The following is a 12,538-nucleotide window of genomic DNA, read 5'->3' as shown; positions in this document are numbered from 1 at the left end:
ATTTGGGAGGTAAGAAGGAAAGGGTTTAGGAAGGTGATAAATTGATCAATTGATAGATAAAAAGTGCTGGAAATGATGAATTAGAACTCTCTCTGTAATCTAAGAATTGGCGTAATGGAGGTATTAGGCTGAGTTAGAAGGACAGAGGTAGTAGATGGTGCATGGAGTAGTGAGAACTGGGATTTCAGAGATTAGAACAATCCAGAGGGTAGTTAAATTTGTTGGAAGAAAGATCTGTTTTGGTATGAAAAGAGCAGACTATTCTGACTCCAATTTTAAAGCTTCTGAAGCACTATTCTAGAACATTGGTTCTCAACCTCGCTTGCATATTAGAATTACTCAAGAAGCTGTCACAAATCCTGAAGCCCAGAGTGTACTTCAGAAATATTACATCAGAATTTCTGGGGGTGAGATCCAAGGATCAGATTCTTTTAAAACTCCTTCATATGACTCTAATGTGCAACAGGGGTGAAAAACACTGATTTAGAAGTTGGTCACATTCATCTATAAAGCATGTTATCATAATTCTTGCCATAGTTATTTTCCTCCATTTAACCATATATTTACTTGTATAGTTAACTTTTTCTTTGTATCTTTTATATTAAGTGCATAGTAACTACTTATTTGAATGACTGAATCTTGTTTCCCAAATCGTTTATAAGATTTATACTAGCTATGTAACCTGGATGAGTTATTCAATACCTCTGACAATCTATTTCAAAAATCTAAAATCAACAAAATGCTTGCTTAATTGTGCTGGGGAATTGAACTTGGTAAAGTGAGATGAGAGACCTAAAGTGCTTAGCCTAGTAGACTTGATATTCTTAGCTCATTTAATTTATAGAAGGCATTTTTTTCCTTTCCCTATGTACTATCCCTAGAGAGTCAATAAATGGCTATGGGATTAATGAATAATGAGAATTTAGGTTTTAAATGATTAGCTGCACTTATATCTCCAGGAGCAGATTGGAGATGGGTTGATTGTTGAATTAATAATTGTTACTTAGGGATGGTGATAACTACATAACACTAAGTTTTTCTTAGGGTCAGGCCAATGCCTTCACTATTTTTCCTTCACAGGATGCTTATTCTGCCTCTATGGGTGTGTGTGTGTGTGTGTTTCTTGTTTTTGTCTTTTGTTTCTATCTATGCATCCTCTGAGGTCAGTAAAGTTTCCATTTCTCTAAATATCTCAGCCCAGGAGCCTATCCCTCCCCTAATTCATGGTTAACTCCTTAGAGACCAACTACAAGTAATTTTATCACTTGCTGTTTTGTTGTCTAATTAACCGTATTGAACAATTTAGTTTCTTATTAAATATATTGTCATGTTCTTTGACAATGAACACTACAACTGCACTTCTGTGCATTTTACATTAAACTAGACTGTAATCTTGTGGAGAAAGACCTTGTTCTTTAAAGATTTCTTTTATTCTTCATAGTACTTAGTTCAGTGCTAGGCATCGAATAAGTGTTTTATTAATGCTTAGTATCTTTTTGCACTCATCGACATGTACAGAATTTTTTATTCTATCTAGTTGATTAATTTTTTGAGGAGGGGGGGAGTTGTTCATTCAATAGACTGTTGTCTCTTTCTTCTACTTCCAAAGGAGACAATTACAGATTACCAAGAAGGGGAAAAAGATTTGGAGACTGACAAAAGACAGAAGCAGAAACCAATGGGTGAAGGAATCTGAAAGTAGTCTTATTTTAAAAAAATAAGAAAGCTCTGCAATGGTTTTAGACACTGATATCAGAACAGGGCGGTATTAGAGCCTTCTGTGGTCTCAAGCAATGCCATAGAAAAGATAATGAATATGTAAAGTAATGATTTTGAATCTTCATCTTCAAAAGAAAGAGATGGAAGGGCAATAAAAAAAAGAGAAAGTAGAAGAAGAAAATGGAATCGAAATGTGAAATACAGACCACTTTGCTCACTTCAGTCTTATTATCCTAGATGTTCTGTGGGGAAGGGAAAAAGTAGATGAGGGAGGGGATAGAGTCCTTCAAATGGGGATGAAGACAGAGGTTGGTAGGTCCTGTCCACTGGACGGAGAAGTGGAAGACAAGTGGAGATAAGACTGAGCAGTGCTTATTGGAAGACTGGCTCCCAGTCTTGGCAAGATGCCCATCACTGTCGGCACTGTTGCAGGGACCCATGAGTACCTTGTCACTAACAAATGGCCTTCTTAGTGCTTTGGTGCTACATAAGACACATCTGTGGACCTTTGCATGATCCTGCAAGGGTTAGAGGGGATGCAGAGAATGCATTTGCTACCATCTCAGCAGAATGGTGGCTCAGAGGTAAATTAAATTGATTCAGATAAATAGTGGTTTAAAAAAAAACACACAACAACAAAAAAACAGCTGGGTTGGTTGTTAAACTTGCTTGACAAGTTCACACAATTGTAGACAAGTTAGGACTTTCAATTATACTTTTTATGTCTTCAAACTTGTGCACTTTCTGATGAAATGAGTGAGTTAAAGAGACAATTAGCCATTCTCTACCTGGATGGGGCCTGATGTACCATATGGCCCCAAGTCCTCTTGTTAAAAATCCCTAACTTGTCCTGAAGCCGTTGTCAGCAGAACTCTTCACACCCCTCTACCCTTTAACGCAGCGCTCTCTAAAAATCTTTTATTCCTAATTGCCTACGACAGCAGAAATTTTCATTTGACAAATAAAGAATTATTTAGTGTTGTTCTCCAAAGTGGCTAGAAGTGAATTCTACAGTGGCAGAATCACATAGTCTGGGTGAAAGAAAAAGCTTTATTGGGAGATATTATTAACTAAAAGTTAGCAAAAGAAGCCATGAACGTGCTGTTGCCAGTGAGATTGTGGGTCTGTGCTGCAGCAAAGGTTTTCCTGCTGTCCTATTGTTCTTTCGTATGCTGGGGTCCCCAACCCCTGGGCCACAGACCAGTACTGTCCCATGGCCTGTCAGGAATGGACAACACAGCAGGAGGTAAGCGGTGAGGGAGTGTGTGAAGCTTCATCTGTATTTGTACCTACTCCCTAGCACTAGCATCACCGCCTCAGCTCCACCTCAGATCATCAAGCATTAGACTCCTGTAGGAGCACCAGTCCCTGGTGCCAAAAAAGTTGGGGACTGCTATATTGGGAACTCATGAAAACAATTTTATTGGTAGGGTTCAAGCTACTTGGGCACCAGGTGATCTGTATTTATGTGCTAAGTGATTACAGACAACTCATCTTGGGAAAACCAGGTGCTTAGCAAGTACAGACCTTGGGCCTGTGGAAGTTTGAGTTGGGTATAGCCTGTCTCTCTAGGAAAAGCAGGGAGTCCCTGGTTGGTTGTATAAACAACGCAGAATAAGTTCTCAGTACAACTTTCAAATAATTCTGTTCATCTCTCTCTCTCTGTGGAGGCACCTGCTCATGGATGGAAAGAAGGAACGAAAAAAGGAAGGCAGTAAAGAAGGAAGGAAAGAAGAGAGGAAAGAATGTCTATGTACAAAAAGAAAATTTGTTGGAAGTCTTTTTCCCTCCCCACTTTTTATTTTTACCTCCACTATTAAGCTGAGGCATTCTCTTAGACACTCTCTCAAGAGAGACAACCTAGGATAAAGATAAAGCAAATACATAGATTTTTGAATATAAACAGAAAATTTATCTTAGGGCAATTACTGTAGGCTGAATGATTATATCCCCACCTCCCTAAATTCACATGATGTTGAAATACTAATGCCAATGTGATGGTATTAGGAGGTGGGGGCCTTTGGGATTTGATTAAGTCATGAGGTTGTAGCCTCATGAATAGGATTAGTGCCTTTATAAAAGAGACCCCAAAGAGCTGCCTCACCCCTTCTGCCAGGTCAGGATACAGCAAGAAGATAGCCATGTATGCACCAGGAAGCATGTTCTCACCAGACACCCAATCTGTGTCTGCTTTGATCTTGAACTTTTCAGCCTCCAGAACTGTGAAAAATAAATGTTTGTTTTTTAAGTCACTTGATCTATGGTATTTTTGTTATACCTTTTTGTGCTGGCTGGAAAATTACTGCTTGGCTATCGCCCATGGGAACATAACATTCTAACAATAAGCTTTCTGCTTCTGTACCCCCGCTTGCACAACCTACCTGTGGGTTGACAGTTAGTAAAGAGAAGAAAAATAGACTTTTGTGTTAAGACAGAATGAGGAATGGGAGTTAGGGCTTAAAAACCCTGTACCTCTACATTTCGGGGCTGCTTAATTTGGGGTCTGTGTACTTCTGGCAGACCCAGCTGGCTGAATAAAGAGTGTGTTTCCTATAACTCACTGATTTCTGGTGGTCCGTGTGTCTTTCGGGGGCTGGTGGCCACAACACCTGCCTGAATGAACTAAAGCAGAAATAGTCAGGTAAATGAAATAAACTCTCACATTATAAAACAAAATCCTAGACATTCGTTGTAAAATATGCATAGGCCAAAACATTTAGAGCTTCATGGTGGATAACATTTATTTTAAAAATAAAAATATAAATTATTTAAAAGTCAAAAAGCGCTTCATGAATAAATTTTGAAACTGCAATGAAACAGCAAGGGATTTTGAAATACACAAATGTCTGTGAATGAAGTTCAGCTTCTCTATCAGTAATGTGGGAGATAAAAATAGCTGCCATGCAGGGTTATTATATACAGATTAAATAATAAAATATTTAAAGCTTCTGGTAGAGCTCAGAAGCTTTAATAGATTTATTTATTTAAATTGATTTGTTCATTTAATAAAAAGCTTCTCACACTTGGTGTACCTAGCAATAGGATAGGTCCCGTCATATGGCAATGACTAAGAAGAGGATTCCTCCTTTAAGTAGACTGAAGTCTATCTAGGTGTTGAAATGGACAGTTTTTATATTCATCTTCCACAACCTATCTCTAAGCCTATCTTTCTCAGGTAAGCCTCACCAAATGAATAGGTTACGTCTCCAGGTAAACATTTCCATAGCATCCTATATTCCTTCTTTTAGCACATTTTGTTATAATTGCTTGTTAATGTCGATCTTCTTCCTTAGACTTGTTATCTCTATTACAGTATGGACAGAGTCTGTCTGGAACATGCACTGTGAAAGTGGACTGCCAGGGTGACCACAGGCAAGATACTTATTCTCTATGGATTCAGTTATTTCATTGATACAATGACGATAGTATGAGTATCTACTTCACAGAGTTGTTATTCAGGTCAATAAATTAATAAATGTATATCGTTCAGAACAGTGCCTGGTACATGTGAATGTTAGGATGACAGCACTGATGAGGAGATTCCCTAGCATAGCACTTGACTTGTATTAACTAGGTCAGTAACTGTTTGTTGAATGTTATCGAATTTGTCAAATAAATGAATGAGTAAAATGAAATAAGTGCACAGGAAGGGGAGTTATTAACTCTGAGTCAGGGAACTTTTTCTGGAAAAAATTGAAGTCCAAGCTGGGTTTTGAAAAATTAATAGGAATTCACCAGGTGAAAGAAGAAGCATGCCCTTAGGTATTCTAAGAGGGCTGAAACAGACAAATGTGTTCAGGAAAATATAAGTTGTTTTCTGCACAAATAGAGAAAGGTTGGTAGAAAATGAGCTAGGGAGTAAACAGGCTTCTCATCATAAACCCTCTGTTTATGATGTTCTAAAAATGAGCGTGATAGAGAGCTAAAAAACAGTGTTAAATGAGGGAGAGAGAAAATAAACTTGAGTTTTATTGAAATCACTTTGGGAAGAGTATAGAAAATAAACTATAGGAAGAAGAGGCTATAACCTGGATGAGCTTTTCAATAAATGTTTAGAGAGCAAATGAGAGTGAGAACTTGAAATAGGTGACCTGAAATGGTCTTTTTTTGGAAAGGCTTCAATTTTTTTGAGTTTACTTCTACATGGGGCTTTATGCCACATACAAACCATTTCTATTTTGCGTTTATATCTCCTAGATAGATGCTGAAAGGAGAGCAAGCATCTAGTTTGTTTATAAACTAAAAGGTTTACAAGAAAGCAAAAGTAGTTTTTTTTTTTCCCTGAAACCCTGCTTTCATCATTGCTGATGTGACCACAAGAATGTAGCTTCTAGTATTGCCAAACATGGTCTCCTTTGCAAGAGAAAACAGCTGAAGCAATCATAACTAGGTCAGTGATTGTAATGAGTGTGTGTAGGAACAAATTAGTCAATGAAGAATACATCTCTTCTTCTGGTGTAGCCATTATTAGGAGAGGTGAATTAGCGAGTAGTGGGTCTTTGTAGGGGATAGCGGAGTGGGGAATGGAACAGCCTGAACCCTGGACACAGGAGGAGATTCCTATGTGTATCTTCCTTGTGTAGGTGATGGATTGAGACTTGATTCTGCCTTTTTTGGCTTCCCCAAAGATGAGAGTCAGCAGCAAAGTCAGGGTCCAAAAAGGGTATTAACATTGTAGTTGCCTCTAGACACATCTCTCTTATGAGAAAACACCCAAAACGAGAGAGTGTGCTGCTCTGGGGTTAACAGTGGGAGTATGAACAGAAGAGATAGTCCCTGTATACAAGGTGTAGGCTCACAACAAGAGTCTGACAACAGGTGGCACTACTTTTTTTTTTTTTTGACTGTTCTTTGAATAAATAGGCCTGTTTGTTTCTAAGAATATGGTGGATGGTTGAGAGAGAATAAGAGTAAGTGGTTCCAATCTTTTCCTCAGGGTTCAGCTGTAATTGAGGTAAGTGGATAATATTTAAGCTTAGTCTTGCATTAGAATAGTGAGGGAAATGAGCATTTATAGGTAAAAGAACACAGTACTGCCACTGTGGGATGTAAATTCTAGTGGCCAAACAGGGGACTTTCCTCCTATCCTGGCATTCTGAACAGAAATTTGGAAAGTTCAATAGCAGTGCTATAAGGGAAAGCCTCCAAGAATTCCCTCTCAATCCCATTTGATGTAAATTTTGAATTATTGGTATAATGAGAAGAGAAGGGGATACATTTAATGGACACTGCCATAGGCATTGACTTGGGTACTGTAATAAGATCTTTATGTGTTATCTCATTAACACTTTTAAATATTAGACCTATTTTATAAACCAAGAAAATGAGCTTTAGAAAAGCTCATTTAGAAAATGAGCTTAAGTAAGTTGTTGACAAAAACAAGCCAGTAAATGGTGGAACTAGAATTTGAATCCAGGACTCTTTGATTACAAAGGTCTTGTTTTATATTAGACCTTCTAAATTTATATTTTAAAATTTATATCATATTTATATATTTTGTAAAAAATGTTTATCGTGGTAAAATACACATAACTTTAACTACCTTAATTATTTCTAAGTGTGTAGTATTAAGTACATTCACATTGTTGTACAGCAGTCATCACCTCCATCTCTAGAACTCTTTTCATCTTGTAAAACAGAAACTCCCTATTAAATAATAATTCCATATTCCCTGCTACGCCAGCCCCTGGCAATCACCATTCTATTTTATGCTGCTATGAATTTGACTCTAGGTACCATATGTAAGTGGAATCATATAGTATTTGTTTGCTTGTGCCTGTCTTATTTTATTTACATAATGACCTCAAGGTTTATCTATGTTGGACATATGCCAGAATTTCCTTCCTTTTTGAGGCTGAATTATACAGCAGTTCCCCTTATTCATGGGAGATACATTCCAAGAACCCCAGTGGATGCCTGAAACTGCAGATAATATCAAACCCTATATACAAGTATACTATGTTTTTTTCTATACATACATACACTTTATGACTCCTCTCCAGCACATCCCCATTGCCAGCATCACTATTCTTGCACTTTGGGACCATTACTAAGTAAATAAAAGTTACTTGAACACAAGCACTATGATACTGTGACAGTCGATCTGATAACCGAGATGGCTACTAAGTGACTAACAGGCAGGCAGCATATACAGTGCAGATATGCTGGACAAATGGATGATTGGTGTCCTGGGTGGGATGGAGCTGGATGGCATGAGATTTCAGCATGCTACTCAGAAAGGCACACAATTTAAAACTTATAAATTATTTACTTCTAAAATTTTTCATTTAATATTTCTAGACTGCAGTTGACTAAGAGCAACTGAAACCGCAGAAAGCCAAATGGCAGATAAGGGGGGACTACTGTATGTCATTTTATGCATATACCACATTTTCATCCTCCATTCATCTGTCGGTGGATACTTAGGTTGCTTCCACATTTTAGCTATTGCACATAATGCTGCTATGAACATGGGTGTATAAATATTTCTCTCAGACCCTTCTTTCAATTCTTTAGAGGTGTATACCCATAAATGAAATTGCTGCATCATATAGTAATTCTATTTTTAATTTTTTGAGGAATCCTCATACAGTTATCCACAGAAGCTGTGTCATTTTACATTCCCACCAACAGTGCAGAAGGGTTCTAATTTCACCACAGCTTGCTAACATCTATTATTTTCTTTTTCTTTCTTTCTTTTCTTCCTTCCTTCCTTCCTTCCTTCCTTCCTTCTTCTTCCTTCCTTTTCCTTCCTTCCTTCCTTCCTCCTTCCTTCCTTTCTCTTTTTTTCTTTCCTTCTTTTTCTTTCTTTTTTTTTCTTTTTTTTTTCTTTTTTCTTTCTTTCTTTTCTTTCACTCTTTTTTCTTTTCTTTTTTTCTTTCTTTCTTTCTTTCTTTCTTTCTTTTCTTTTTCTTTTTTTTAAAAGAAGCTATCCTAATGGGATAAAGTGGCATCATTGTCATTTAGATTTGCATTTTCCAAATAATTAGCAACCTTGATCATCTTTTCAAGTTCTTGTTGGCCATTTGTTCATTTTCTTTGAAAAAATGTCATTCAAGCCCTTTGCCCATTTTTAGATTGGATTTTGTCATTGGGTTTTAGGAATTCTCTATACATTCTGGATATAACCCCTTATCAGATATATGATTTACAAATATTTTCTTCTATTCTGTAGGCTACCTTTTTATTCTGTTGAGAGTATCTTTTGATGCATAAAAGTTTTTCATTTTCATGAAATCCAACTTATCTACTGTAGCTTTTGTTGCCTATGCCTTTGGTGTTGTATACAAGAAATTATTGCCAAATCTAATGTCGTGAAAATTTTGACTTTGTTTTTCTTCTAAGATACACATAGTTTTAGATTATATGTTTAGGTTTTTGATCCATTTTGAGTTAATTTTTGTAAATGATGTTAGTCAAGCATCCCAGCTTCACTCTTGCATGTGGATATCCAGTTTTTCCAGTAGACCTCAACTATATTTTTAAAAAAGTTTTGTTCAACATATCTAGCAAATAAATGGCTCAGATTAAATTTAATTTGAAATTCAACTCGAAAGTATAAGTAATTGCATGTGCTATTAGTGGAAAGAAGATACTGATTTTTCTTCTATTGTTTTATAGCATAGTTTAAAGAGATACAAAATTCTCAGGATTAAGTAAAAGCAAACAGAAATGGAAGCCAAGCTATTTAGTATAATAATTATATATCTATCTTGTTGTCTTACCTATCTGTTCATCAATGTATTTTGTGGTACTTGTAGGGTAATTGTAGCCCAGTTTCAAAATTAAAAACATGAAGGGTGGGAAACTCTGTAAGAAATCTATGGAAATCTACCAAGGGAGAAAGATATGTATATGATGAAATAAACATTCTATACTTGCAATGATTGCAACTTACAAAGATAACAAATATCATATTTTTCCTCTCAAACATACAAACTTCAAACACTCTGGAATAAATCTTGTTCTCATTACTAAAATTTAGAGACACTCACACAACCAAAGTCATATTTTTAAAATTTAAACACAAACTTCTGAAAGCTGAGATATTCTTTACATTCACAGGGCTCCAATATAAAGTAAAACACTATTAGGACTGGGAGGTCAAAAAGCAAATGCTGTGATGTGTCAAGTTTTATCTCCAGGGACTGAGACTTGCTAGCATCTGGTACCACTCTGAAATGGGCTGACAACTTCAGTTCAGCCATTAGTGGGGAAAATATCCATAATAATGAAGTCATAATGATTTGACTTCCAATTGCTCGTTATCTTTAAATAAAATGATTTAAGATTTTGAAAAATCCCTAGAAATTCCAAGTTCATGGCCTTTGTCTTGAGGCCCTTTTGCTGGAAAAGAAACAAGCTGGAGAGTGAATTTTAAGATTATTATTAGTCAACTTTTACTTTAAAAACTTAAAAATGTAAATGTCCATAATTTTAAAGACAATTTATCAAAATGTAGTTTAATATAGCAATGTTAATTGGAGTTCAATTAACTAGTTATTTTTCAGATTCAGAACTGTCTTCTCTGTTTTAGGTTTTAAATACCAAATTTTTTCAGATTCAGAACTGTCTTCTCTGTTTTAGGTTTTAAATACCAAATTTTATCCCAAAGAAGAATTTTACAGTTACATTGTGAATCCCTGCTCCTCCCCCAAAATAACAAACTAAGATTTAAAATGGAGGCACAGGCACAATTTACTCTGAAGCTTTAAACACAATGGAAAATTTAACTCTCAAAAATTTGATATCGGTACATCAGGGATCTGTGAACTAGATATTGTAGGCCAAATCTAGCTTGCTGCCTAACTTTGTACATAGAGGAGGCTAAGAGTAGATTTTACATTTTTAAATTATTGGAAAAAATCTTTTAAGAATATTTTGTGACACATGAAGTTTACATGAAACCAGACATTAGTGTCCATAAATAAAATTTTATTGAAACACAGCCATGCTCATATGTTTATATGTTGTTTATAGCTGCTTTTGCCCTACCATGGCAGGGTTGAGTGGTTGCCATCAAGATGTGTGGCCCCAAAAGCTAAAATATTTACTACCTCCCCCTTTAAGGAAAAAGTTGGCCAACTTCTGGATCATCATAAAGGCAGCTTGCATTGTGGCATGAACATACAAATTAAACAAATGTCACTAAGGAGTGCAGAATAAATTTTTACCGTACATTAAATCAGCTATTTAATATGGAGAAAGAAAGGACACAAATATTTTAGCATTGTTAATTATGACAGTTAAGAATTGCCACTAGTGCTTTCTAATGGGAGGTTTTTGTTTTTTGTTTTTGTTTTCCTTGACAAGCGATCTCCAATCCACCCTCTCCATGGGAAAAAAATACAGAAGACAGAGTTGGAGGAAATATGGCATAAATCCATATGCTGAAGTCTTTGCTAACAGCATGAAAATGCATGGACAGAGACTTTGTGTTTAATTTTGATATGAGGAGGGAGAGGCCAGCAAATACCCAGTGCCTTTTTTGACGTAAAGGCAAAAATTCATTGAGTCTTTCCTTCCTATGCTTATATAGCTGAGAATGGGTTGGAGTGAGCCAGTAAAATTAGTTTGACATCTTTCAATAACAACAATTGTAATCTTTCTTATCAGTTCAAGTCCTACTTATGTTATTATTCATCAATTCTAAAACATTCTCTCTCACTAGCTCCATGAAAAGGTTAGAGGAGCATATGTGTCTTACAATTTGGAGCAAATTAAAATAAGTCACATCATAAACTTTTTTTGAGAGTTTTTATGATACCTCTTTAGGAAGCCAGAAGTGCCTCTGTTCATTATAATACTAGGGTTATATCCTCACTGTCTACAAATATCTCCTTTAGCCTTCCCTCAAAAAGAGGGTAACTAGGATTTCAGAATATGTTATAGGGAGCTAAAGAGGACCCCTTGCCTACTAGCCATTTCTACAGAGGTCGTGCTATATGTTTTAAGAGTATGTAGTCACCATCTCTTTCAGTCATCAAAGAGCTAAGAGAGTGGCTGAGGGTGACAATCAAAAATTTAAAAAAGGAGAAAATAGAGGCCCAGAAATAAGGATGGTTGGTGCCTTCTTACATGTGCCATGATAAAGCATAACATTGCAAATAAATAGCAGTCTTACCAACAAATATACAAATAAAAAAACCAATATATTAAAATTTTAGATACTATAAGCAGAAAACAATTGATTCTATAAACATTTATCTTCTATATAGCAAGAAATCACATCTCTGTGATCTAGGTTCCACTATCAATATTTCTGGTCAGATGTAGCACATCTGGAACTTGTCAAAGCGAGTTAACTTTACAAGATAGTTCCTTGTAGCAAGACCCCTGGCCAACGCGTTCTTTCCACCACATTTCCACTGTAGTTTACCCATGGATAGTCACCATAAATATTGAAAATGAAGAATAAGTTTCCTTAAACTTTGCATTTTGCTGAAACAAAGTGAGTAGTTTATTGCAAAATTGGTCTAACAACCAGCCTTCCAAATTTATCCCTTTTTCTTTTTTTTTTAAGTAAACTTTGAGTAGGCAGTTACAGAAATGAATGTGTTCACGGGATATGCCCACTTCCCTCTTCCATGCCACCTTGCTATCATTTTATATTTGTTTTTTTTCAATGAGGTTAGGAGGCCCTATGAAAGAAATTAACAGAGGGACTAAATACTCTAGTTGGGCACCTGAAAAGCATTGGTATTCTGTTGAAACCCAGGATCCCAGCCTCTTTGTACTAAACAGCTTAGACCCAAGACCGATATAATAATAACTATTCAAATATTCTGTACATTAACTTATGATAAAATAACATTTACTA

This window comes from Pteropus medius, unplaced genomic scaffold (assembly GCF_902729225.1).
Source record: "Pteropus medius unplaced genomic scaffold, Ma_sr-lr_union100, whole genome shotgun sequence".
NCBI lineage: Eukaryota > Metazoa > Chordata > Mammalia > Chiroptera > Pteropodidae > Pteropus > Pteropus medius.
Note: the sequence above shows the minus strand (reverse complement) of the source record.